This window comes from Pteropus alecto, unplaced genomic scaffold, assembly GCF_000325575.1.
Source record: "Pteropus alecto unplaced genomic scaffold, ASM32557v1 scaffold9, whole genome shotgun sequence".
NCBI lineage: Eukaryota > Metazoa > Chordata > Mammalia > Chiroptera > Pteropodidae > Pteropus > Pteropus alecto.
This window is the reverse complement of record NW_006442106.1, coordinates 384,482-408,982: the sequence shown is the minus strand read 5'-3', so window position 1 is coordinate 408,982 and position 24,501 is coordinate 384,482. Positions and strand designations below refer to the sequence as shown.

The following is a 24,501-nucleotide window of genomic DNA, read 5'->3' as shown; positions in this document are numbered from 1 at the left end:
TGATTTTACACCAGTACATCCAAATAGACTTTGAGATTTTATTGCTCTTCTATGCCAGTGCAGTTCACCCTGCTTCCATTTGTGTATTACCCCTTTTGAGCCCTTGCAGTGGCCTTATGAAGGTGTGAAGGTGACAGTTTATGTCCTTCCCCACTTACATCTCCTCTTTTAGTTGCCACTTGTCCAGACTTTCCCCTGTCATTCCAATAGCAGTGCCCTACAATTCTGAAGCCTTTACATACCCATCCTCAGTGCTGGTGCATTATTAGAGAAGAGAAATAAGAACAAGCAACTCAAGACTAGTGTCTTGGGAGTACTCTTCAGACCCTGTTTCTGTTGGCCTCTGTAGTGGGCATTGTAGGTTTTTGCCACCCACTGCTGGTAACCATACCATGTTCTACCTGTGCAGAGACCTCTTCTTGCTTCACTCTCTGTCCACCTGCTTACTGCTCATCAGACTCACTCCTGGCCGATAAGTTCTGGTGGCTGAATAATTATCCCCCAAAAGATATCCATGTCCTAATCCCCGGAACGTGTGAAGGTTATTTTATATGGCAAATAAGGACTTTGCAGATGTGAGTAAGAATTTATGATAAGGACATTATCCTGGACTCTCTGGGTGAGGTCTAAATATAACCACAAATGTTTTTATAAGAAAGAGGCAGAGGGAGATTTCGAGCAGAAGAGGAGAGGGTAATGTGATCACAGAGGCAGAGACTGGAATGATGTGGCCACAAGCCAAGGAATGCCAACAGCCACCAGGAGCTGGAAGAGCTAAGAAGTGGGTTTTCCTCTAGAGCCTCCACAAGGAGCATGGTCTTGCTCACATCTTGATTTTAGCCCAGGGATACTGGTTTTGAACTTCTGACCTCCAGAACTATGAAAGAATAAATTTCTGTTGTGTTAAGCCACCAAGTTTGTGGTGATTTGTTATAGCAGACATAAGAAAGCAGTTCAATAGCTAACTGTCCATTCTATTATACTCTATATCAGGCATTGTACTAAAGAGCTCTACAATGATGAACTCATTTAATAGTTAAGACATTCTGTGAGGTGACACACTCATCCCCATTTTACAGATGAGAAAACTGAGGTATAAAGAAGTTAAGTAATTTGCCTGGAGTCACATAGCTGGTAAAATGGAAGAGCTGAACTCTTAACTTGGGACTCAGGCAGTCTGACTCTGGGGTCATGGTGTTCACCGTTGTACTATGCTCCCCACTGTAGCTGGAGGTTGCAGGTTAGACCCAACTTCCCTAGTAGCCCCAAGAAATCCTGAAGATGCCACACAGGAGGATACAAGGGCATAGGCCAAGGTGTCATGTCATCTGCTTCCAACAGGGAGTGTCTGGGTACCCATTAGGCTTCCTGACAATGGCCTTTGCTCTTTCTCTGAAACCAAGAAGGAAGGAATGACCCTCAACCCCAGTTACCCAGGGTCCAGGCAACTCTCAACCTTTCACATGTTTGAGTTCCTGCCCTAAGCCCAGATCCCAGATATGATCTTTCATCCGTCCCTCCCTCCCTGTCCTTAACCATTTTGAATACACAGGGAATAGAGGGAAGATATTATTTACTGTTTCTCGCTACTAAATTTACTAGGTTATTTAAGCACTTATAAGCATGAATGTTTATAAGAATCTGCATTTGACTGTGAAACAGAAATAAGAACTTGGGAGATTCTAGTCTCAAGACTGGAATCTCAAAGAAATTATCTGACCTGTTCCTTCCTCCCTGACTCTCTTCTCCATCTGCTGTCCATACAGAGCTGACCTTCAGGCCAGGAACAGGACTAAAAAATAACACCAAAACCCTACCGCATAGTTACACACACAGCTTCTAGGTCAGATCACCAGGTAGCTTGCAAGGGCTCAAGCCACCCTTGGAAAAAGGCAAAAGGCAGCTGAGCACCTTGGACGGCCTTTCAATGTTGACCTTGAGAAAGAGAGGACAGGCAGGAGTGTCTCTGGAAGTGGAAGAAGTACAGACTCTTTTAGTAAAGCTGGATGTACTTGCAGTCAGGTGCAAAAGGTGAGCCAAATTGGGGCAAAACTGTATGCTTTGTGTTCCTTTTTCCAGCCCAGCCCTTCCTCTGCTTTTCTCCTTCACCTGCTTCTGTCACATATGCAACTTCCCCCACGAGTTGTGACATCGCCAGAGTTACCAGGATTTCTGTCTGGTTTGCAGACTCTTAGGAAAGTTAAATTGGACCACTGAGCCTCAAGAGGTGTGGGGAAATAATTGGAAACTCCTGGATGGAGAGAATGGTAATTCATGCAGTTTGAAAATGCTTAGGAATTTTCCAGGGGAGAGGAAAGCCCGGTTTTTCTTAATACAAACTACAGAAAGTACAGTTTGTGTTTATCAAAAGCGGAAATTTGTTAAAAATAGATTGAGAAATAGTGGTGCAGTTGATGTAATACTTTACTACTAGGTCTCAGAAAAATTTATACGAACAAAGGTCCTCTGAGTGTTGAGTCACCCTCCTTTAGCTCCTTTCATCTCCAGAAGAGTTCAGTTCCCGTAGTGAGCGTGAAGACTATTATCAAGAGAAGGGGGAACAGGAGCGTGCAGATGGAGGCTTCATTTGGGACATGTCTTCGGAGTCCCCCCTTTTTTTGCCACGGGCCCTTGCTATGCCATGATATGAAGCCATGGTGAATTAGCACCTGAGAGTCCCCTTGTGTCTCAAGAAGTCTTAAAGCTAAAAGCTTTATATCACAGTTGCAGATTGCCAAATGGGCATGGAAACCCAAATCACGGAGGCTTAAATGCTTTTTTTTTTTCATGTCATATGAAAGAGATAGGTAGTCTAAGGCTGGTGCAGCTGCCTAGGAGCAGTTCTCAACAACGCAAGCTTCTTCCAGCTTTTCTGTTCCACCTTCTCTCTATTTTTTTTTTCTCTTCATGATCTGAAGAAGCATCTACATTCTGAGCAGACAAGCAGGAGGTGGAGAGGACAGAGAGCAAAGGACACACGAGGGCTGGATCTATCCTTTGAAATGTTTTTTGCCTTTCAGTTGGAACTGCCATCTTCTAGTAATTTACCAAAATGACCAACACAAAAGGAAAGAGGAGGCACCTGCTATATGTTCTCTGGGAATTTTAGAAAACATGGAGTTGTTTCTTTGGCCATATCGATATAAATCTACAAGAAAGGTGATACTGCACACATCAAGGGAATGGGCACTATTCAGAAAGAAATGCCCCACGAATGTAACCATGGCAAAACTGGAAGAGTTTACAGAGTTACCCAGCATGCAGTTGGCATTGCTGTAAACAAACAAGTTAAGGGCCAAGAGAATTGAGCATATTAAACACTCTAAGCACTGAGATAGCTTCCTGAAATGTGTAAAGGAAAATGATCAAAAAAGAGGGATGACAAAGAGAAAGGTGCCTGGGTTCAACTGAAGCGCTAGCCAGCTCCACCCAGAGAAGCTCACTGTGTGGGAACCAATGGAAAGGAGGCTGAGGTTCCTGCTGGAATCCAACCCCTGTGCATTCATGCGGCATGATGGGTGTAAAGAAATAAAAGACCTCTAATAGACTAGAAATGTGGTGTCCTCTCTCCCAAAAAAATATTTAAAGAAAACTTTAATTGTGTCCTAAAAGTTTTTTCAATAGACTTTATTTTGTAGATCAGTTTTAGTTCACAGCAAAATTGAGAAGTTCCATAGATTTCCCATGCACCCCACAAATTCACAGACTCCCCCATTATCAACAGTCCCCACCAGATTGGCACATTTGTTATACTTGACGAACCCACACTGACATATCATCATCACCCAAATTTATCCTTTTTTCAAACAAGAAAACTATAGCTTTTCTAGAAGTCCGAACTCAGCAGACTTCTATTTATTTCTCATTAGCTAGCAATATATCTCATGACAACTCCTGGCTGCAAAGATGTCTAGGAAAATTATTATTAACTGGGCACTCTCCCAATCTGACAAAACTGGGTAAGGAAGAAAGCGAGAGTACTAAAATTATACAATTCTTGAATAGCAAATATGGGGAGGAAAAGTACTTCTAAAATATCTATGGTAGCCATAAAAAGGTATAGGATTTTAGATAGAATTTTTATAAATTATTTTTATTGAAGCGTAACATGTATACACTAAAGTGTACTAATCTTAGGTGTGCAGCTGATGACAGTTAATGTATGTGTATATTTGTGTAACTACCATGTATGTCAAGACATAAACCATATTCAGTGCCCTGGAAGGCTCCTTCGTGCCCCTCTCAGTCAGCAACCCTCCCACTCCGAGGTATTCCAACTGCTGCTACTTAGAGAGGGATATTAACCATCATAAATGTTGGTTAATATCTGGTAAATTATGGATGGAGAAGAACAAAAGAAAAGAAGAAGTCCAAATTAATGGTTGTTTTTGTTGCTCTCCTTTGCTTTTTAAGTTATTCGAATTCTATTTTTGAAAACCTTCTATTGAAAATGTCACCACAAACTGAAGAAAGGAATTTTAGTTTGCTATAAAATTGATAGCAACTTCAACAGAGAAACTCTAATCCACTGGAGTTTCCATTGCATATAATAGAACAACCCTAAGTAATAGCAGTGTAAATAAGACAGGATTATATTTGTCTGTCATGTAAAAGCAGCCCAGAGATGTGTAGTCCAGGATTGCCTTAGGCAGCCCCAGGAAGACTTTAAGACCTGTCTTTCTTTGGCTTTCTACTCTATCGATCCTAAAGTGGCCTTTGTCCTCATGGTCCAAAATAGAAACTGAGGCTCCAGCCATCACATGTGTTCCTGGCAGCAGAATAGAGGAAGGAAAAAAGAGCTTTCACCCCTTCTCGATTTAATAGACTTCTTAGAAGTTCCACACAACGCTTCTAATAATAACTCACTGGCAAGAACTTAGTCAAATAACCATACTTAGCTTCAAAGAAGGCTGGGGAAAAGCCTTTAACCTCGGTGCAATGTGCTGTTAAAAATCATGCATTTTTACTAAGTGAATAAACTGATAGTCTCTTCCAAATTGCACTTTTGTGACTTTTACAGATGAGCCCCACACCTCCCCCTTCTTCAATTCTTCAGCCTTTGCATTGCACTCCAAAGTCCGAGTATATAGTCAAAGATGAGCACATCTCAGCTTACATCCTCTGATCTGGATTTCTCAGGGGAAGCCTCAGCAGATGGGAAAGAACAGAGCATTGCACCAGCCACACTACTACCTGGTTCTATGGCCCCTGGAGTCCCTTCTGAGGGTTGGATGAAGATAACTAAAACCAAGTTCTGATAACAGTGTTCTTTTATCTTAGGGACACAAAATTAGATGTGAGCATTCTGTTAGCACCCCTGTCACTGACAAAATTTAGATGACTTTTACTTGTGTTTTCTTTGACATAAGTGCCATTTGTTTCCTGGTGTAAGAACTCAACCACAGCATTGTAGGATAGAAGCCAGGAGCCTAGCCACCAATGCAGCAGCCACCCCACATGGCTGATGGAGGGAATGCAGTAGTTGTCCAGAAAAGCCACACTGCCGTATCCTCCTCAGTGATGGTGCAGCTAAGAGCCACACTACAGAGGATGCTGATGTGGAAGCAGAGGCAAGACTGAGAAAAGTGAAGCTTTACTTTGAGCAGAGGCATCTGAAATGGGCCATGAGCCATGGCCTTAGCTGCCTTGAAAGGATGGAAGTGGTAGGCCTGGCAGCACTGGGCTAAGGACATGGATGAGACTGCCAGACTTGTCGCAGATGAAGAGAATTGTAGAATCGAATGAGGCTCTTTGAGAATGTTCTGCTTGGGTTGGAAAAAATTAGGGTAAGTTACATCCCTGATTTTATGTGCATTTTCCCAGGCTTAACTCATTGACTGAGGTTCTACTATTTGCTTCTTTGGAACATCTGTTAGTGCCTCCTTTCTCACTTCCTAATCAAATAATTAGTGACATTTCTTAACGGGGTATGGATTTTGCCTGTCGAATTTCTCATCCTGGATCTAAGGGAAGGGTTGACTCCTTACTTGCCCTGATTCCTCCCCTAGAGACCTCAGAACTTTCCGCATTTACCCTTCCTGGATAAGAAGTGTTCCTACAAGGATTTCGAAGCTTCCGAAGTGCCCTCCTGCCACGTAAAGATGAGGAGATAACAAACATAACCGTCTGCAAATTGTACCAGTGCCAAATTCCGTCTTACTCTCCCAGAGGCCTCTTGAGCTTTCCTGAGAAGGGTGAACTTGATTCGCACAAGGGAAGAGTCTGATGGTTCTTTTCTGAGTAAGATTATGCCACGCAGTGGCTTCTGGCATTTTAGGATTACAACCTGGTCAGAGAGAGTGTCTCCTCTCCTGAGGTCCCAGCTGAGATCTCTAGGCTGGCCCTGCTGGCTAGAGTGGTTTGGCCAGACGCACATGTCTAGAGCCTGAGGGCTGGGCCCAGCCCAGCTTGAACCATGGAAAGTGAGAATGGGAAGAGGTGACTTCCCAAAGCACCAAAGGAGGGAGTTCTATGTCAGGACCTGTTACTTCATGTCCTGTGCAATTCGCAGTCTGCACTGCCATGTTCCCTTTCTTGCTCCCTGTAGAAAGGGTAATGTGTAATAGCTGACAGTGACATTGTAATTTGTATCCACTTATTTCTTTGTTTATGTAAACTCACAAACCCTGGTCCTTTCAATACTACCAGGAACCTCTGACTTCTGTTACTACCCTCTGATTGCCACGTGTCAGTGTGTCTCAACACATCTTTTGAGAACCGCAGAGTCTGAGAACCAGATGAATGGAGAGATGTTCCTTGTCTGTCTAGGGATGGACAGATCTACCTGGGGCTTCTGTCTGGCCTGGCACTGGTGTAAGCATCTCCTTGCTTTCATATTCATACCCTATCTACTTTTCCTCATATCTGCCACCCGTCAGATTGTTCCCGAGAGTGACATCCTCCACTTAGTCCTCCACAAGCCACAGGGCCCTCTGGTGTGTGCTCCAGAACACCTCCTCTCCAGATGCAGTGCTTTAAAGTGCTTCCCACTGTGCTCCTGGGGAAAGTCTCCAGGGTTCTGAGAGGGAGCGCATGCCTGCAAGCACCGGCATGGCCAGAGAGCTGTCCCACCAACAGAAGTCACTCGTCAGGGAGAAGAAAGGCAGTCGGTAAGCTCTTTGCTTCTCCCCAAATCTCTGCCTCTGCGAATCTAACTATATCTCTCTCAGCATCCAAGTTCTGACTGCTCTCCCAGGCCTCTCTTTATATCCGTAATCCACGCAAGCCAGACTTAGGAGGATTCCTTTTACTATTTACTCTCCAGATGTTTCTTACCCCTTCCTTCTGTTCTTTCTTCACCTCCCTTCCTCTCCACCCCCGCCCCCAGACTTCAGCAAGTTCATCAAGTTCCTGTTCCTTTCCCAGCATGAACCAGTCAAAACAGGTCAATCTCTCCAGTTTTGCATCACATGTTATTCCTTGGCCAGCAGAGTACATTTTATAGAAATTGGGGCTACTGGTTTTCAAGTCCAGGGGCTCCAGACAGCCCAAGAAAATGTTGAATCCAGGTAGCACCACAAAGTTCATTGTTGTCTAGTGAATCAGGCTCAGCTCTTGCTCCTAAACCTACTTTCTTTCCCAGTGTGCTAGTCCTGGTCTCTGTGCCATCTCCTCTCTCCTCCCTAGCGTCCTCTCTCTGAGCTTCGTGGGCTCAGGACAGCCCTAGCCTCCTCAGACATGCCTGAAAGTCTCTTGGACTAGACATCTGAGGGCAAGGTAACAACCAGATTATGTGTTTCACATCTTCGTGAATGAACGGGGATCGAGCATCAGACAAGACAGACATGGTTCTTGCCTTCATGGAACTTACATTCCAGCGGGGATGGAGAGAATAGACTAGTATCTATATGAATATAGAGGATAATTTATTGTTGTGGCACATTCCATGACAGAAATAAAGTAGGACAATCTAAGAGTCACCTGGGATGGGAGGTGAGATGTTTTAACTGAGTGGCAGGGAAGTGCTCCCTGAAGGGGTGTCACTTGAGCAGAACTCTGCCTGAAGGAGCTCTCCAGGTAAAGAGCTGGGGAGGGAGCGCTCTGGGCAGACTAGACCCTTTGTGCAAAGACCCTGGGACAACACAAAGCCTGGTGTGATGGAGGACCTGAAGGGAGGCCAGTGCAGCTGAGGCAAAAGGAGCATGCAGGAGAGTGATGGGAAATGAGGTCAGAGAGGTGACTGCAGGGAGGGAAAGCTAGCCACGGAGGGCTCTGTAGTCCAAAGCGAGGCTTTAGACTTTATTCTCCAAGTAGGAGGAAACCGTAGAAGGATTTTTGGCAGAGAAGTGAAATGACCCCTCTGGTTACCTGTTGGAGTGCAAGAGTGTCTTGCCGCACTGTCTATCAAAGCCTTGTTCTTCCTCAGGCTTTAGGGGAGCCTAAGGAGTCAGGAGCCCCTGCAAGGGCCTGGCACCTGTCATTTATCTCTCTGTTCTTTCCAGGTATCACTGTCTGCCTGCACAGACCCACTTTCTGGATCAGGAGAATCATAAAGGAAGAGACTGGTTTTTGTCTCTTGACTAACTTTCCTTGCTTCATTTTGCTTCTGTTATTTTCTATAGATGTTCATAACATTCTGGATTTGAGTAAACAACACAAACTCACTAGCAAGAAGTGTCGAGAAAGAAGAGTGCTGCTTTTCTTCTTGAGTCTTGTCCTGCCACCCACGCCTACACGGAAGGGACTGCAGGATGAACATGACTGAGGAACCTGATTCTGGAATAGAGTTCAAGCCACAAGTGGCTCCCATGACCTTAGCCCCAGCCGTTACTTCCTTTCTGCCACTGGTCACCCAGGGGCCTTCCTATTCTGTTCCTCTCCAGGTTTTAAGCCTGGATAAGCAGGTAGAGGAGGGAGAGTTTCCGGCATGGGTGGGCCAACCTGGGGCAAAGCTGAGTTCTTCCTGCTGTTTGCCAGCTGGCCTCTTCTCCTTCCCTCTTTCACAGCCCTCCAGTCTGATGTGATATGAGAAGCGTCACACTTCCATGACACAACCCTACCCCTGTCCCATGCTTTCCTGGGGGCACTGGGGAGTCATACTGAAGACAGACTCTATTCTCACCTACAGAGCCTTAAGAAACTTTTATATAGGCCAGTGTTTGTTTCCCAGGCCTGGCCGACCACTGGCTTCTGTATCTCTGAAGAGCAGAGGATGGTGGGGATATTTAGAGAGAGGGGGCGGGGGATGGTACGAAGTAAGCACTTTGAAAGAGCATACTTGATGTAATCTTATAGCCCAAAACCAAAACCAAAAACATTTGTTTTTATGATATAGACTAGTAAAGGTCAGCTTTTGGTTTATTTTCACTAAAGGTTGAGAGGTACTGAGAAGGCGGGACGGCACCTCAAGCACAATTCGAAGGAAGGAGCTGTGCCCAGCATTCATTCAGGCCAAGCTCTAAGCTCCTGTCCACGATTCCGCCCCAGCTCAGCACCCCATTCATTACTATCCATAACCTGTGTGAGAATGTACGGAGGAGTTTGAGACTCAGGGTTTAGAGTCATACTCGTATTCAGATCTCAGTTCCCATCTCATTGCTAGCTATGTGTTCTTTCATAAATTACCTAACCTATAGTTAATCCACTCAACCCCTAATTTCATAGACTCTGTAGCCAGCCATGTGGGTTGGAATCCTGGCTCTGCTACTCGTTAGCTATGTGGCCTCGGGCGGGGTTACTCATCTTCTCCAGGCCTCAGTGTCCTCATTTGAAAAATGGGGTTACTGTGAGGATTGAAATGAATATATAGATGTATGTGCGCGTGTACGTGTGTGCCTGTGAACATATGTGTATAAACGTTTGTATGTGTGTATGTGTCAGGGACATAGCAAACACTTATAAGTACTGGCTGTTACTATTATTATTTTATTTTTATTTAGAATAAGAGACTAAATTATATGTAAGAAAATTAAGTCCATTTAAAAAATTCATAAGTAAATCATAATGCAGGTGGTATATGGACATAGTAAAAGTTGAGATACAGCTATTCGATAATTGAGGTGAAACACAAGGCTAGACCACAGCATTCTGTCCTCTACTTCATAACACACTGGTTCCTACAGACTCTTTTTGATCTTACCTTGCTACTTCTTTTCTTTCTAGATTTTTCTATCCTATGCCTCATGAAAAACCAGCTTCTTAGGTCTCTGTTGAATTCTTCTAGCCCTCTACTTCTCCACCTGAAGAATTCTTTTCATCAGGATTCCAGAGTCCCATGGCCACTCTTCCCTCTGGGGTTGGGGGCAGATACCTATTATATCATAGATTAGTCATTCTCAAAGTGCGGCCCCTGGGCCAGGGGCATCAGCATCACCTGGGAACTTGTGAGAAATGCACATTCTTGACCTCCTACCTCAGACCTGCTGAGTCAGAAACTCTGGAGATGGGGTCCAGCAATTTGGGTTTTCACCAGCCCTTCAGGAGATTTTGGTGCACCCTAAGGTTTGAGAGCCACTATAACAGGAAAAAAAGTGGGTCCAATAGCTGTTTTGCAGCTGTTCACGTTCATAGTCCTGTTCTGGACACCTGGTGCTCAGCGAAACTCTGAGGCTCGGTTGCAAAGATATGGACCAGAGGCAGTAGGGGAGCCAGCTGACCATTGTAAATGCTTTTTGGCCTGGTTCCTTCTTGAACCTTTTAAAGGCAGAGCTCAGGCTTTGGGAAGTTAGCCTGGATTCCCATGTGAGCTCTGTCTGATCAGCTGGAAGTCACTTAACCTCTCTGGGCCTCATTGTGGATTGTAGGCCTCAGTGAGTAGAGCAGAGTTGTTTGGAGGAATAAACGAGGTAACATAAGCAAAAAACCACTTTGCAAAATTGCAAAACTTCTTTGTTGTAAATGGTAGCCAGGCAACTAAACTTTACAGGAGCAATTCTCACCCTTTTCCCAGTGGACGCATATGGGACGGATTATACTCACTTTCTGGACAGATTGTCAAAGCAGTCCAGCTGCAACTTCTCCTATTCCTCTCCTGCTCAAGAGAGAGAATGTCAATAGTCTCTGAGTCAGAAGTTCCCGCGGACAGAAGACGTGTCTCTCTGTGTCGTGCCTACAATCTTATCTGATCTCGCTCTCCCCCTCTAGCTCAGTTCAGCACCGTGCAGTCTCTCCATTAGTATGTCTCCGACTCTGCTCTCTTTCTGTGATCTTTTCCCTTCCCGGTTCTGTCTGTCCCTTGGAACTGAACCTCTTGCCTTGCCCCCAACAGTGCGGCCCTCTCCTGATTCCTTCTATTCCATGCCACCGACAGTCCTTTCCTAGAGCACAGGCTGCCACTTGTGAACCTTGCTTTATTCTGATTATTTTTTTGGGCAAGGGGTAGTAGCCTCTGAAAGGAAATCTTCGGGCTCTTTAATGAAGTGGCAGAGTTGGAGCTGCCTCTGCCTCATCTGGCTCTGCTCTCGGGCCAGGCTTTTACCAAAACTGCTGCATCATCAGCAGAAATTCAACAGTTGGTTACTTCTCTGTCTTTCCTCAGAAAGCCCTTCCTTGGCAACACCATCTAAAAGAGTCCTCTTCTCCTTAGTACATTCCTGTGTTTTGTTTCCTTCCTCGTGCTTGACCCAAATCTGAAATTGTTTTATTTATTTACCTTTTGTTTGTCAGCAGTTCCTGGTGACTGGGAGGTGCTACTGGAGTCACAGTTCTGGTTTTATATTGCCCCAGTAAAACTTTTTGTTAGGTCAAATAATTAGAAATATATACATAGACATCCTTTCGGGTTAAACAAACAAGCATTTTTTTATTTGCTACCTCTCATTACCCCTTGGCCCAGAAACAGGGAGGAAGCCACACTTACATTATCAAAACAATGTCGTTAGCTATCTTGGGTCTTTTATTAGTTTAGTCATGTAGTAGACATCTAAAGTGCATCTGAGTCCTGGCAAGCCCAAATGCTAGGCCGGAAGGGGTGTGGCAATATTCTTCAACTCCAGTGTCCAGAGTGTCCAGTGTGCTTCCAGAACGTAAACTTTCATGAGAGCTGGTAGCTTCTTGGTTCTGTTCACCATAATATTTCCCATACCTTAGCAAGGCCTGATATGGAGCAGGTACTCAATAAATGCAGTTGAATAAAGGAACAAAAGACAGATGCACAAGGATGCAGGCAGGTGTCTGTATCTCTGGAGAAGGAAGTGAGTCTTTGTCTTCCTGCAACCAGAGCCTTTGGGAGAGCTAACACAGTGGATTAGAGCATATAAAACACGTAGAACAGTAACTTCTCTCTAATGTTTCCTATTCCCTCAGGCCCAGGCAGAAGCACCAGCAGGCCCAGTTCCCCTCCCAGGGTCCTAGCATTTAGCTTTTTAGTGTTCCTTGCACCACACCCAGCTGCTGCTGGACAAAATTCTGTACTGCCATCTCTGAGTTCCATACGCTGGCTCCTGATTTTTGAGGAAGCTGGTGGAATAAAAGGAGCACTGGGCCTGGAAGACCAACACAGATTCTTGTCCAGGTATGACCACCATGTGGCTTTGAGGAAGGTGTTTAGCCTCCCTGGACCTCAGAGTCCTCCTTTATGAAGAAGGCGTAAGGAACCAAACTCACAGGATTGTTTTATGACTGAAGTATGATAATATGTGTGGAAGCACTTTTAAAACTGAAGAACACACTTCTTCTGATTTAAGTTACCTTTGCTAACCAGGTATGTGAAGCCAGTTACCAGCACACCCAGAGCTCATGCCATTCCTAGCGCATGACTGTGACTCTAACCCTTGCATGTCAGAGTACAAGTGAACTAGTGACGTTATTATACAGATAGCCTTGAATCTAGTTTATTTTATAAATATCACAATGGATATAATTTAGAAACATTTATTCTTTTGTTATTAGTAACAAGTTATTCACCAATTGGTTGTATTAATATCATGATTCTCGATATTAATAGAATCAATTAATAAAGAACTTGCCCCAGCTGATTAAGCAAAAATGGAAATTGATTGGCTATGCAATTGAAAAGTCTGAGGCAAGTGTCTTCAGGGATGGCCAGATCCAGGTGCTTAAATGAAGCTTTGCTCATATGAACTCCAACTATCCATCGACAGAGAAGGTCAGCAAACAGGCTGGCACAGAAGGGAGGACTACTAAATTATTGGCCAGTTGAATAACAGGGCGTTTCTCCGACCAGGAAGACCAGCGCTACTTGGTGCCTCCCGCCTCACCTTGTTTAATCCCTCCACCCGATTCTCTCTGGTGTCCCCATTCAGTTTTCTTAATCTCTTACTATTCCGGCTTTCTCCCTCCCCTGGGAATAAACTCCTCACCCTGTGTCCCAGCTGGGCAACCCTGTGGCCACTTTGACCTCTCGTCCTTTTCTTTTTCTGGGTCAGATTTTAGGGTGCCTTCTCCAAGGACTTGCTCACTAATCTGAGCATCTAGCCTCATCCTGTTCCCAAGCAGTCAGCTCTTGAAGATCAGCCCTAAATGGACATTTACCAACATGTGGAATAGGCTTTTCTGCTATTCAGGGTCTCCCAAGAACTTGCTATGTGTCAGACAAAGGAAGATCAAGAGTTGAACTCTTTTTCAGGCCACTCAGACCTCTCCGTTTCCCCCAAATCTCTGTTCCCACAATTCTAACTGATCTCTAGATCTCAAGCCATGTTTAGTCTTTCAGGCTTCGTTCTGCTTTCATAATTCAGGTTTCCTCTTTGACGTTGTTCCCTGGGCTGATTCTGCCAAATGAGCTTGTGCATTGCCAGTTTTCTCAGGTTCTCCCATCCCTGACCCTGGTCACACTCCTGCTTGGCCAGTTTTCCCTAGTCAGCACCCAGCTGAGTTGGCTATTCTTCAGCCACGCCTCACCAAACCTCTCTAGAATCCCTAGACACATGCGAACCCAATAAGAAAGTGGCGCCATGTGTTAAAGTGTCCGCAGAGAGCCAGGGGTCCTCACATAGCCCACCACGGTCTGCAAGCAGCTCTGATTCTGTCTCTCAGTGTCCTAGCAGTCATAGAAATAGGAAAGGGGCCAGGACAAGGCAATGGAGAAATGGTGCTGGTGAGGACTGGGCACAGGTAAGAGCAGGAGGAAAGTAAAAGGCAAGCTTCCTGTTCACCTGATCCTCTGCTCCAAGATCTTCCAATTTGGGAATGAGCTGCACAGATGGGCACCAGTAATCCGTTACCAGTAACAGGTTAAGGACTCAAAGCCTTAAGTGTCTACCTTAATGATAGGTGAGTGGATATTAAAAGTGACTCTTGGTTGACATAAATCTCATGTACATATGCTTTCTTCAGTGGGAGAGAAAGGGTGAATTTGTAGGCAGGCTACTGGGAACTGCGGTAGTTCTGGTGAAATCACTGCTTATGTGTGGTTCAGAGGAAGACAAATTGATGCTGAGAGAACCTGAGTGATTTTCCCAGGGTCACATGATTGATCTGAAGCATGGCCGGGACTGGAAACCTGGTTACCTGGCCCAAGTCAGGCCCCTTCTATCACCCCACCCAAACCTACAGGTTTTCTTCGAATGACTCAGCATGGAATCAAGAACCTGCGCATCTGGGACTCAACCCTGGGCTTAATCAAATTCCCATTCAGAGGTGGAGGTGAGAAATTTATGTTCAAGCCCAGTGACTTAAAGAGAGAAAAGAAAAAGAAAAGAGGCAACGATAAGGAGAGAAAAAAAGCCACAACCAGGCTGAGTAGAATTTGGAGAATCTCAGAGACAGTCTCAGGCTTCCCTCCTCTTTGTAATGAAGCAGCTGTTTCTTTCCCCTCAGCCAATGTAGCCACTTATTAGTTGCCAGGTATTTGTTGAGCACCTACTATGTGTTAGGCACAATTCTAGGTGCTAGGAATACAATGATGAACAAGACAGATAATGGCACCACATTCACAAAATGCCGTTTCTAGTGGGCACTTGGAGAGCTCAGAACTTTTCAGATCTGAGACATCAAATTCTTAGGAGACTAATTTTTTTTTCTTCTCTCTCTCCCTCTCCCTCTCTCTCTCTGTCCTTCCCTCCCTCTTTCTCTCTTTGGTAGGGTGGAAATGGAGCAGGGGAAGGTGCTAAAGAAGTAATTTGGTTCGGGAGCAAGGAGGCCTTCTTTCCCCATGGCACGCAGAAGTAGAATGGTAGTCAGTTTGATGGGTTAACAATAATCACTCGGCGAAGGAGGGAGAGAAGATGTAACGAAGCCCTGAAGCCTGGGATTTCTCTTTGTCTACATCATATCTCTTCTCATTGTTCTCTTTGCCAACCTCCTGGCCTACGTGCCTTCGTGGGGCAGGTCTGCCAGCCCCACCCTGCACCGGTCCACATCCTCCTGCTCAGCCTGATGCTGGAGGAACTCCTGTTGCTGCTGCTGCCGCTTCCCTTCAAGATCGTTGAGGCTGCGTATAATTTCTCCTGGCCTTGGAGGACATGCTCTGTGCTCTCGCTGGCTGTGGTTTCTACCGCGGCATGTACTGCAGAACATGGCTCCTGGCAGATATCAGCATCGAGTGCTACCTGGGAGTACCTGTTCTCATGCAGTACAGGCTGTCCCACCAGCCCATGGGTGGAGTGACTGCTGCTCTGGTCTTCCAGATCTTGTCTTTTAGGCAATGCAGCATTGGAATCATTGTCCAATACTTACCAACCAACGATGTGATGAGTGATGCCAAAGGCCTCCCTGTCTGTTATGAGAACTTCATCCAAGAGCAGCTGGATGTGGTGCTTCCTGTGCAGCTATGCAGCTCTCTGATCATCGAATGTCCCTCATGCATCTTTAAGATGAAGTATATTTGTAGGTGGCCAGATGATAAACTGTCATAGGCCACATACATCTAAATGCCGTTGGTCCAAAAGGCACTGATGAGCTGAGGGGCAGGAAAGGGCTTGGGCACAGCTGGATCAGGGCTGATGCCAGGGCCTGAATGCAGTGAGGTGTGCAGGGAGCCCCAGAAAGCCACAGCCTGGAGGCCATTGCCAGGCCCCTCTCCAAGTGCACTAATTGGGGCTGAGCTGGATCAGAAGGCCCACGGTGACCCACCAGAGCTGGGGTTTGGAGCCAGGCAGGGGGCCAGCAGCCTTTGTCTTGCATTTCATCCCTTTGTATCTGACCTTAAAACTGAGGCCTGCATGAGGTCACCCTCAGCACCTGGAATATGAACTAATAAGGCCCTTTCTGTGCCCAACCCAGACCAGCTGGGGCTGCATCAACATCAATAACAGGGAACGGGTAGCCTGGAGCCCCCTCTGAGCCCAGCACCCAAGGTCCCCTTGGGGATAACAAGTATCCTTTCTGTGTACTATTAATAAGTATGCCAGGACAACAGGTGAAACAGAGACAGTCTTGACAAACCAAGAGGCATGGTTACCCTGCTTGTACAGTCAGCATCATCCATATTTAAAAAAACAAACCAAGGGTCAGAGAGATTATGACTTGTCCAGGGACAGAGCTGCCAGAAGTAGGCCACAGACCCAAATCAGATCTGACTCCAGTTTTACTCCTGCCCCTGGCAGACCCTCGGCCCCTATTTGCATGGTAATAATATCTCTTAATTGATCAGCACTCACTCTAGGTTATATACTGTGCTCAGCACTTTACATTCATTATTTCATAAAATTCTCATAATTGGCCTAAAAAATGGGACAACTAGTATCCCTTTTTAGAGATGAACAAATGGGGCACAGAGAGGCTAAATAATTTACCTCAAGCCACACAGCTAGGAATGTTAGAGCAGAAATAACAAGCCCAGACAGTCCAGGAAGTGTGTGAAAGAGGCTGGCATCAGGGACCTAGAGTCAGGCCAGCTGGGAAACGTGCTGGCTAGGAGGTGGGCTGGAGATAAGGGATGAGTGGGTGACACATGGAGAAGTATGAACTTCGGCGGACTTTCTAAAGGAGGCATCCACAGTCTGAAGGGAGGGCCCATGTGGACAAGCTGTGCGTGGTCCTCTTCTTCACCCCATAAGAGCAGAAATAACAAGCCCAGACAGTCCAGGAAGTATGTGAAAGAGGCTGCCGTCAGGAACCTAGAGTCAGGCCAGCTGGGAAACATGCTGGCTAGGAGGTGGGGTGGAGATAGGGGATGAGCGGGTGACACATGGAGAAATATGAACCTCGGCGGACTTTCTAAAGGAGGCAACCACAGTCTGAAGGGAGGGCCCATATGGACAAGCTGTGCATGGTCCTCTTCTTCACCCCATGGTGGTCACCATCTTCTATTATTGGCATATCATGCTCTCCCGGCCCCAAGTGAGGACCTGGAAGTGCTGGAGATCCGTGGGCTGGCCACAGTGACCCTCTTCAATTTCCTGGTCTGTTTTGGGCCCTACAATGTGTCTCATGTGGTGGGGTTTCTCTAGAGAAGTCAAAGCTGACAAGCATGCACGCTACTGCTCAGCGCTCTCAATGCTGACGTTGACCCTTTGATTTTCCATTTTTTTCCTCAGCTGTCCACAAGTTTTTGATAAAAGTCTACAGAGGCCATGGAGCTTGGTTGCCTTACTGTCAGGATGTTGAAGAAGAAGAGTTAGAGGGCCGGCTGCCGAGAGAGGAAATGGGAGCTTAGGTATGGCTAATGTCAGCTTCACAGGAGACTAAATTTGGCACTTGGTGTCACTTCTTTTGCAGAGGAGAGCTCAAAAAGGGGAACAATGAAAAGAGCTGGGGTGAGTTTTCCTGTGCCTAGCTGAAGAAGCAAAGAAGAGCAGTGAGCGTGTCAAACCCAACTCGTCCATTCTAGTGAGTGTTTTCATTTTGTTCCCCAGAGTTTGTGACATTTCCTTATTGGTATTTGGCACTGCTTCATAAACCACAAGCCCTTTATCCTGGAATAGCAGAGTCTTGGAATTCTTTATCTTCTCTATTCAGTATCCATAAGATGGTATCCTCTCACCTACTATAGAGCTCCTTGCTCTACCCTTGGCTCTGAACATCCAGCACAGGCAAGAATCTGGAGAACCGGATACAATCCTGCTTGTGAGCCCAGAGGACCAGCACCTCAATCAAAACCATTGCTGGCTCAGGTCTATAAAATATGCAAGAAAGGAGCAGAGTCAGTGCTAGTGTGAAGAAACTCAAGTCAGGGTATTTTTTTTTTTTAATAGTTATGTCTTATTTCCAGTCCCCAACATTGTGTATTTGTGTCTTCTTTTTTCCTCGATTAGTCTTGCCAGAGGTCTGTTAATTTGTCTTTTCAAAAAACCAAGATCTTCTCTGGCATTTATCTTTGTTTTCTACTTCATTAATGTCTAATTTTACCTCATTGTTTCTTTCCTTTTCCTTTATTATGTCTTTTCAGTTGTTCTTTTTCTAACTTTTTAAGGTTGCGTGCTCATTAATTTTTTGCCTTTCTTCTTTGCTAATATAAGTGTGTAAGACTATAAATTTCCTTCTAAGAGCAGTGTTAGTGGGATGTTTTGATTCACAGATTTTTCATTATTTTGAGTTCTAAGTTGGCTTTAATTTCCATATAATTTTTTCCTTTGACTCTTGAGTTTAGAAACATTTTTTAATTTTCAAGCATATGGGTTTTTTTCTTGATCTTTTTGTTACTCATTTCTAACTAAATTGCACTGCGGTCAGAGAATATTGTTTGAATGATACCAGTTCTTCGAAATTTGTTGAAAATTGGTTTTTGGCCTAGAATGTAGTCTATCTAATGTTCCAGGTGTGATAAGAACATAGATTCTGCAATTGCTGGGGGCCATGTTCTCTTTATGTGCCTTAGATCAAACTTGTTAATTTGTGATGTTCAAATCTTAATAACTTTTATTTATTTTGTCTATATGATCTATCAGCTACATCATGAGATGTGTTACATGCTTTTCTATGGTGGTGAATTTGTCTATTTCTCCTTGTACTTCTGTCTTCCCGGTTAATTAAACTCATCATAATTCCTTTTGCCTTAAAATCTATTTTGTCTGATACTTAATACAGCCACACAAACTTGTTTTTTTGCTTAGTACTTTCCTAGTATATCTCTGTCCATTCTTTTACTTTTAAACCTTCTATAATGTTATGTTTTAGACGTGTCTTTTATAAGCTGTTTATAGAGTGGTTGGATATTTTGTAATTGGATCTGACAATTTGATAGTACTTATCTTTTAACTATATCATCTTATTCATTTATATTTATATAATAATAATTTCCAATATATTTCAACTTATTTCTGCCATCTTATTTTTAAGCACTTTTATTAAAATATACACACATACCAAAATATACATATATACCACACATGGCCAAATAATAATTGTACTCGTTCACATGAATTATCATAGTGAACAACTTCATTTAAGTAAAAACCGAAACATCTACCATCTTATTTTCTGCTTTCTATTTTCCTCACCTTTTAATGTTTCCTTTTTCTCTCCTCTTGCCTTACTTTGAGATTGTCTTTTTATTTCTTCTCATTTCTTATATTCACATATTCATTTCTCATATCACTAACTTGGAAATTGTATGCTCTGTTTTTATTATTTCAGTGGTTATTTTAGACACTGTTATATGTTAGGAGTTCTTCAGTCGGCTCCTCCATTCTTTTCTTCTTTTATTCCATAGAAATCACACATCATGGAAAAACCGATCCAGATGACATCCAAATATGTGAATCTCGTAAAGGAGTTTTCCAAGTGTGGTCTGAAGATCCCTGGGTCGGGGTGGGGGCAGAGGACCTTTCAGGGATCTGCGAGGTCAAAACTATTTTCATAATGATATGAAGATGGTAATTGCTTTCTTCACCCTCATTCTCTCATGAATTAATGTACCGTGGTGTTTTTCAGAGGCTACCTGACATGTGATATCACATGAATGCAGAGCAGATATGAAAATACATATCTACCTTCTGTTAAGCCAGACAGTAAAGAGATTCGCAAAAGTTATTTTCATGAAAATGTGTCATTTATATTAACATGTTATGGCTTTATAATTATTATTTTAAAATAAATTAATATGTATTTTAATTTTTTTCTGTTTTAATTTCTAATATGGTAAATGTCAATAGCTATAACCTATGTAAACATAAAAAAATCTCTTGGGGTCCTCAGTAGGCTTTAAGAGTATAGGGGCCCTCAGATCAACAAGTTTGAGGGTTATCGATCTAGTGAGATGATAAACTATGCTTATTCTCTGAATGCAACTGCACATATATAAAGCATTTTGCTACCTGGTGTATAAGCATTTAATGATTCAAAATTGTATAGTTAAAGTTTAATGCTGCTTAAACTTCCAGAGATATGAGTTTAAAGTCTGTTTGGTCAAATGCAAAGCTTTTTGATGTATTAATTATGAGACATAAAAATCAGAACTGTTCAGCCATGAAATAAAAAGTAACAAGACCAGTTTAGATGGACAAGATATAATCGCTCTGCTCAGGTCGGTATGTTCATCACTTTATGGTAGTGAGAATTCTTATTCTAAAGATTCTCTGAAGTTTTTCTTCTTGTTTTATGGGGCAGGATTACTTCATCTACATTAAGTGATGTGTTGATCAAAAATATAAGTAGGATTTCTGATCTTAGACATTCTATAAACTGGAGGAAGGGGAAAGTTCAATACTAATTATATTTGTCCCATGTCATTCTGAAAAAACGGTATGTTTGATTCTTGTCAGCAAAGGTTAAAGAAAGCTTGTCAGAACAAACGTTAGGAACATACCCAGTGTGCTTTATTTTAGAAGGGGAGCTTCACAAAGCCCCAGTCAAAACCCCAATTTTGCTGCTAGAGTACTCAGTAACATCTAGTTCATATAATCTAGTTCAATGCAATGACTATTGTACCTACTGGTAAGTGAATGTTTGCTGGAGCATTGCATTAAGGGACAAAAAGGAAGGTTTGAGAATACCATTAGCCAAGTTTCCTCAACTCCCTCTGGTTTTCAGGTTAATGATGAGGAGGATGAGCTTCCATTGGAAAGGGACTTTGACTTGAAGTTGGGTTAGTTGGTTTATGTAAACTTATGTGAGTGCTTTCTCCTTACGCTGGGCTCAAGATACCATACCTCCACATTAGCATGTCACAGTCTTTGAATACATACCTTTTTGACAAGTTGTTAATTGTCTGCAGTTTGTGTTACATTAAACAAGTATTATATGGCAAAAATAAAATTATGTTAAATATGAACTTTCAATCCATGCACTCCATCCTTGTTGCAAAATGCTCCTCTGAGATTCTAACCAGCTCCCTTGGCAGAGGCTAAGCCCCTACCCCAACTTGTATGGAGAACTGATGGCTTATAGAAAGTCTACTATGAGCCTAGCTCTGGCATTTACAATACCACTCCCATTAGGGACCCTCACTACTGGGACAGGGTGCAGAGTGATAAGAGGGAGGCAGGGAAGACAGAACTGATTGGTGGACTTGAAGATTATAGTTTTATCACAGCGTGCTCTGCAAGCCCTTTTCCAAAATGAGCCAGCAATCAGAAGTGGGTATGTGTTGCTTTGGCTTTCTTGACAGCACCCTGCACGCCCCCTCTGTGATATGGTTTGGTGGAGCTGACCTCACTTTCCACTTCATGTTCCAGGGCTAGATGTGTGACCCAGAACCAGGGCCATCAGCATAGTTTCCCTCTGACCACAACGATGGTTCACACATGAGCATGTGACAATCCAGGCCAAGGACAGCTAGCCCGGTGCTTCCCTTTTAACTATTTAGGAGAAAGAAACTCTCTTCTACTGAACTGAACCAGAACTGAATGCTGGACATCACTTTGGAGGCTACTTTGAGGAGAGAGGCTGAAGTCAGCTTAAAAGAAGGCAGGGTAGCAAAACACCAAGTCCAGGAATTTGATGTCCCTTCAAAGCAGATATACTCTGGGTGTTTCAGATCTGAAAACCAAAAATTCTCCCTCTTCTAGGTCAAGCCAGTTTGAATTGTGTTTTCAGTCACTTACAACCAAAAGATATGTCTTCTCACAAGCTATCACAGTTACAGAAAGCTTTTCTTCATTCTTTTTAAAATTGGGGTTAAAACTTTAAGTATAGAAACTTAGAAACATAAAGAATTTGCATATACTCATCATGCAGAAAGGATGCTTACTAGCAGTCATATTTCTTCAGATTTTTGAAGTTGATGTTTCCGTTACATTTCTCCCTCACTGAATTTTCTCTCTTCTTTGCCACAGGCAACATTATTTGGAATTTAAGTATATCTTTCCTATCCGTGGACAGGTCCATGTCCTGTCTATGAAATGTACTTCGTGCTTAAGTCTAAACGCTGTCTAGTATTCTTTTGTGTTTTTTTTAAGCCCATAAATATCATACGGTTATAAATCATTCTTTAACTAGCTATTTTCTGCCCCCAATTATGTCTTTGCTATCTACTCTTTTGATATTCATCACTGAAGCTTACAGATCTCATTCATTTTTTTGTCTGCTGAATAATATTCCCTCCTATTACTAAGCCATTTTACGTTTTCTGTGTTACTATTTATAGACATTTAGATAACCTCCCAGTTTTCACCAGCATTACGCTGCTTTGATCACCCCTGTGCATGTCTCTTTAGACACATGTGGGAAAGTTCCTCAGAGGAAGGGAACGCTGGTAACATGGCACGTGCATTCTCAGTTTCAGCAGAAGCTGCCAAACTACTCCCCAAAGTGATAGCATAAACCCAACTTTTTCTGAAAAAAGTCTCACAATACAGAAGTCCCCCCCGCTTCACCCCGCCTTACCACCAGCTCTTCTTACAATTTTGGCCCTGCAGCCAACACAAAGTGATGAACGGCATGCACTGCCTGCCAGTAGGGAAAAAAATTCAAATTAGGCCTGAAACCTTTGATATAGCCCAGTGGATCGGCACTTGTGCTGGGTGTATACGTGGACTATGGTGGGACACAGTGAAGCCAACACCCTGTCCAGGACTCTAGGGTTAATGGAGGGGTCCATCTCCCAATTCCTCACCTTTCTTAACCAAACCCACATTGTCAAGAACATTCAAGAAAAGCATAATGGTAAAATGATACGATTAAGTACAGCAGAGAGAGGCCCCCCCCCATACCTCCTCACCCCAGTTCTGTTGTTTATTTATATAGAAGTGCACTCATGCCAGGGAGAAACGGTGACTGTAAACCTAGAAAATCTTGGCCAGGGAGGAGAGCACAGATTGACGACAGAGTGAAGAGAAAATAAGATGTTGGGATCCTGAAGTGGGGTTCTGGGGACAGGGAGTCAAGTGTCCTGGTTCGTGGGGATGAGAGCATAGCCTATATTGACTCTGGGTCATATACCATGGGCCAAGAAAAGACACAGTTCCTGTGGAGAAAAAGCATAATCTGTCTGTTTGTGTCACATGTGTCTGTGTCAAATGGCTTCCACAGAAACTGGAACTTGGATCTATCTGGTTTAAGCAGAGAAGACGTAAGAAGGCAGAGGAGGTAAGAGTAAACCCCATACTCTGTTCCCTCTTCATAAGTTTATCTACATATATTCCTTCTAGCCCATCTCTTCCTAGGACATGATCCCAACAGCCTCTTCCCTGAACACAGTTAAAGTTGGGTGCTTTGCCTTTTCCTGGAGGCAAACGGATGGCTTTTCAAATACAACAGGTCTCAGAAGCAGGTGGAACCTTGTCTAACTGGACTGCCTTTTCCTCTTTCACAAACAATAGGCTTTTATTCTTGGAAGAGACATGTGGTCAAAAGAGGAAGGTCAATAGTTGACCTTTTACGAAGAGGCTTGACTCTCTGGATCCCTTGACCAAATTCTGTCCCCACCAAACTTATTTCTCCTCCTTCTGCATTCCAAGTAATCTATTCTGTTTCTTTTCCATGGACAATTATTTCAAACAATTTTATGTATGCATCCACTTCCTGCTCCCTATGCTCTTTCTTATTTTGTTCCTCCCCCATCTTTTCTCTGAAAGCCTCTGACTTGGTCAATTTCCATTCTCTTTCTTGGAGGCTTCAGCGGAAACTGGTTAATATCCTAAGTGTTGCCTGGCTTTCTCTGCCCATCAGGTTCCTTCTTACAAATGTCTTTTCTTGAACTCAGACTATCTTGAGTCCATGTGCTGCCAGGGCAAGTTGAATTGTGAATCTTCCTTCCGACTCATTCCCTCTCCCTGTGGGCTGCATCCTGCCTGGATGGAGCACCCTCTCTTTTCACTGTTGGTCTCCCACCAACTTGTGTAGGGTCCACATTGCTTCCCGGTGGTGTCTCGAGGCCGACACACAAAGATATGGACACTCACGGAGGATGCTTTGTCTCTCCTCAGGGAAGGTGTGTGTCTTGCCACTGACTGCCTGACCCTGCTAACAGAGATTCTTGTTCTTTCCCCTGACCCAGGGAGAGTGAACTTCAGCCCAATTTCCCCAGCAGAAAAGATCTCTTCTCATTTAGCTCATCACTTCCCATCTTGGTACCCAAGTGGTCTCCTGCAGGCTGGCCCTCCCTAATCCACACAGCACCTGTCCTAAAATGGACACTTAGGAAGTGGTTTTGATGCTTGATATACACTGGATGAAAGCAACATAATAATCTTTTGCTCTCTACCAAGTTAATTTGTGTCATTTTTCTGTCTGTATGTGATTAAGAAACATAAACTTACTGGAAAGGCGAAGATTGCGGGA

The 24,501-nt window shown here is 43.8% G+C and overlaps 1 pseudogene; it reads left to right on the top strand.

The window, feature by feature from the left end:
- The first annotated feature begins 7,050 nt into the window (after positions 1 to 7,050).
- On the top strand, positions 7,051 to 17,396 carry LOC102884015 (annotated as a pseudogene).
- Positions 17,397 to 24,501: the final 7,105 nt, after the last annotated feature.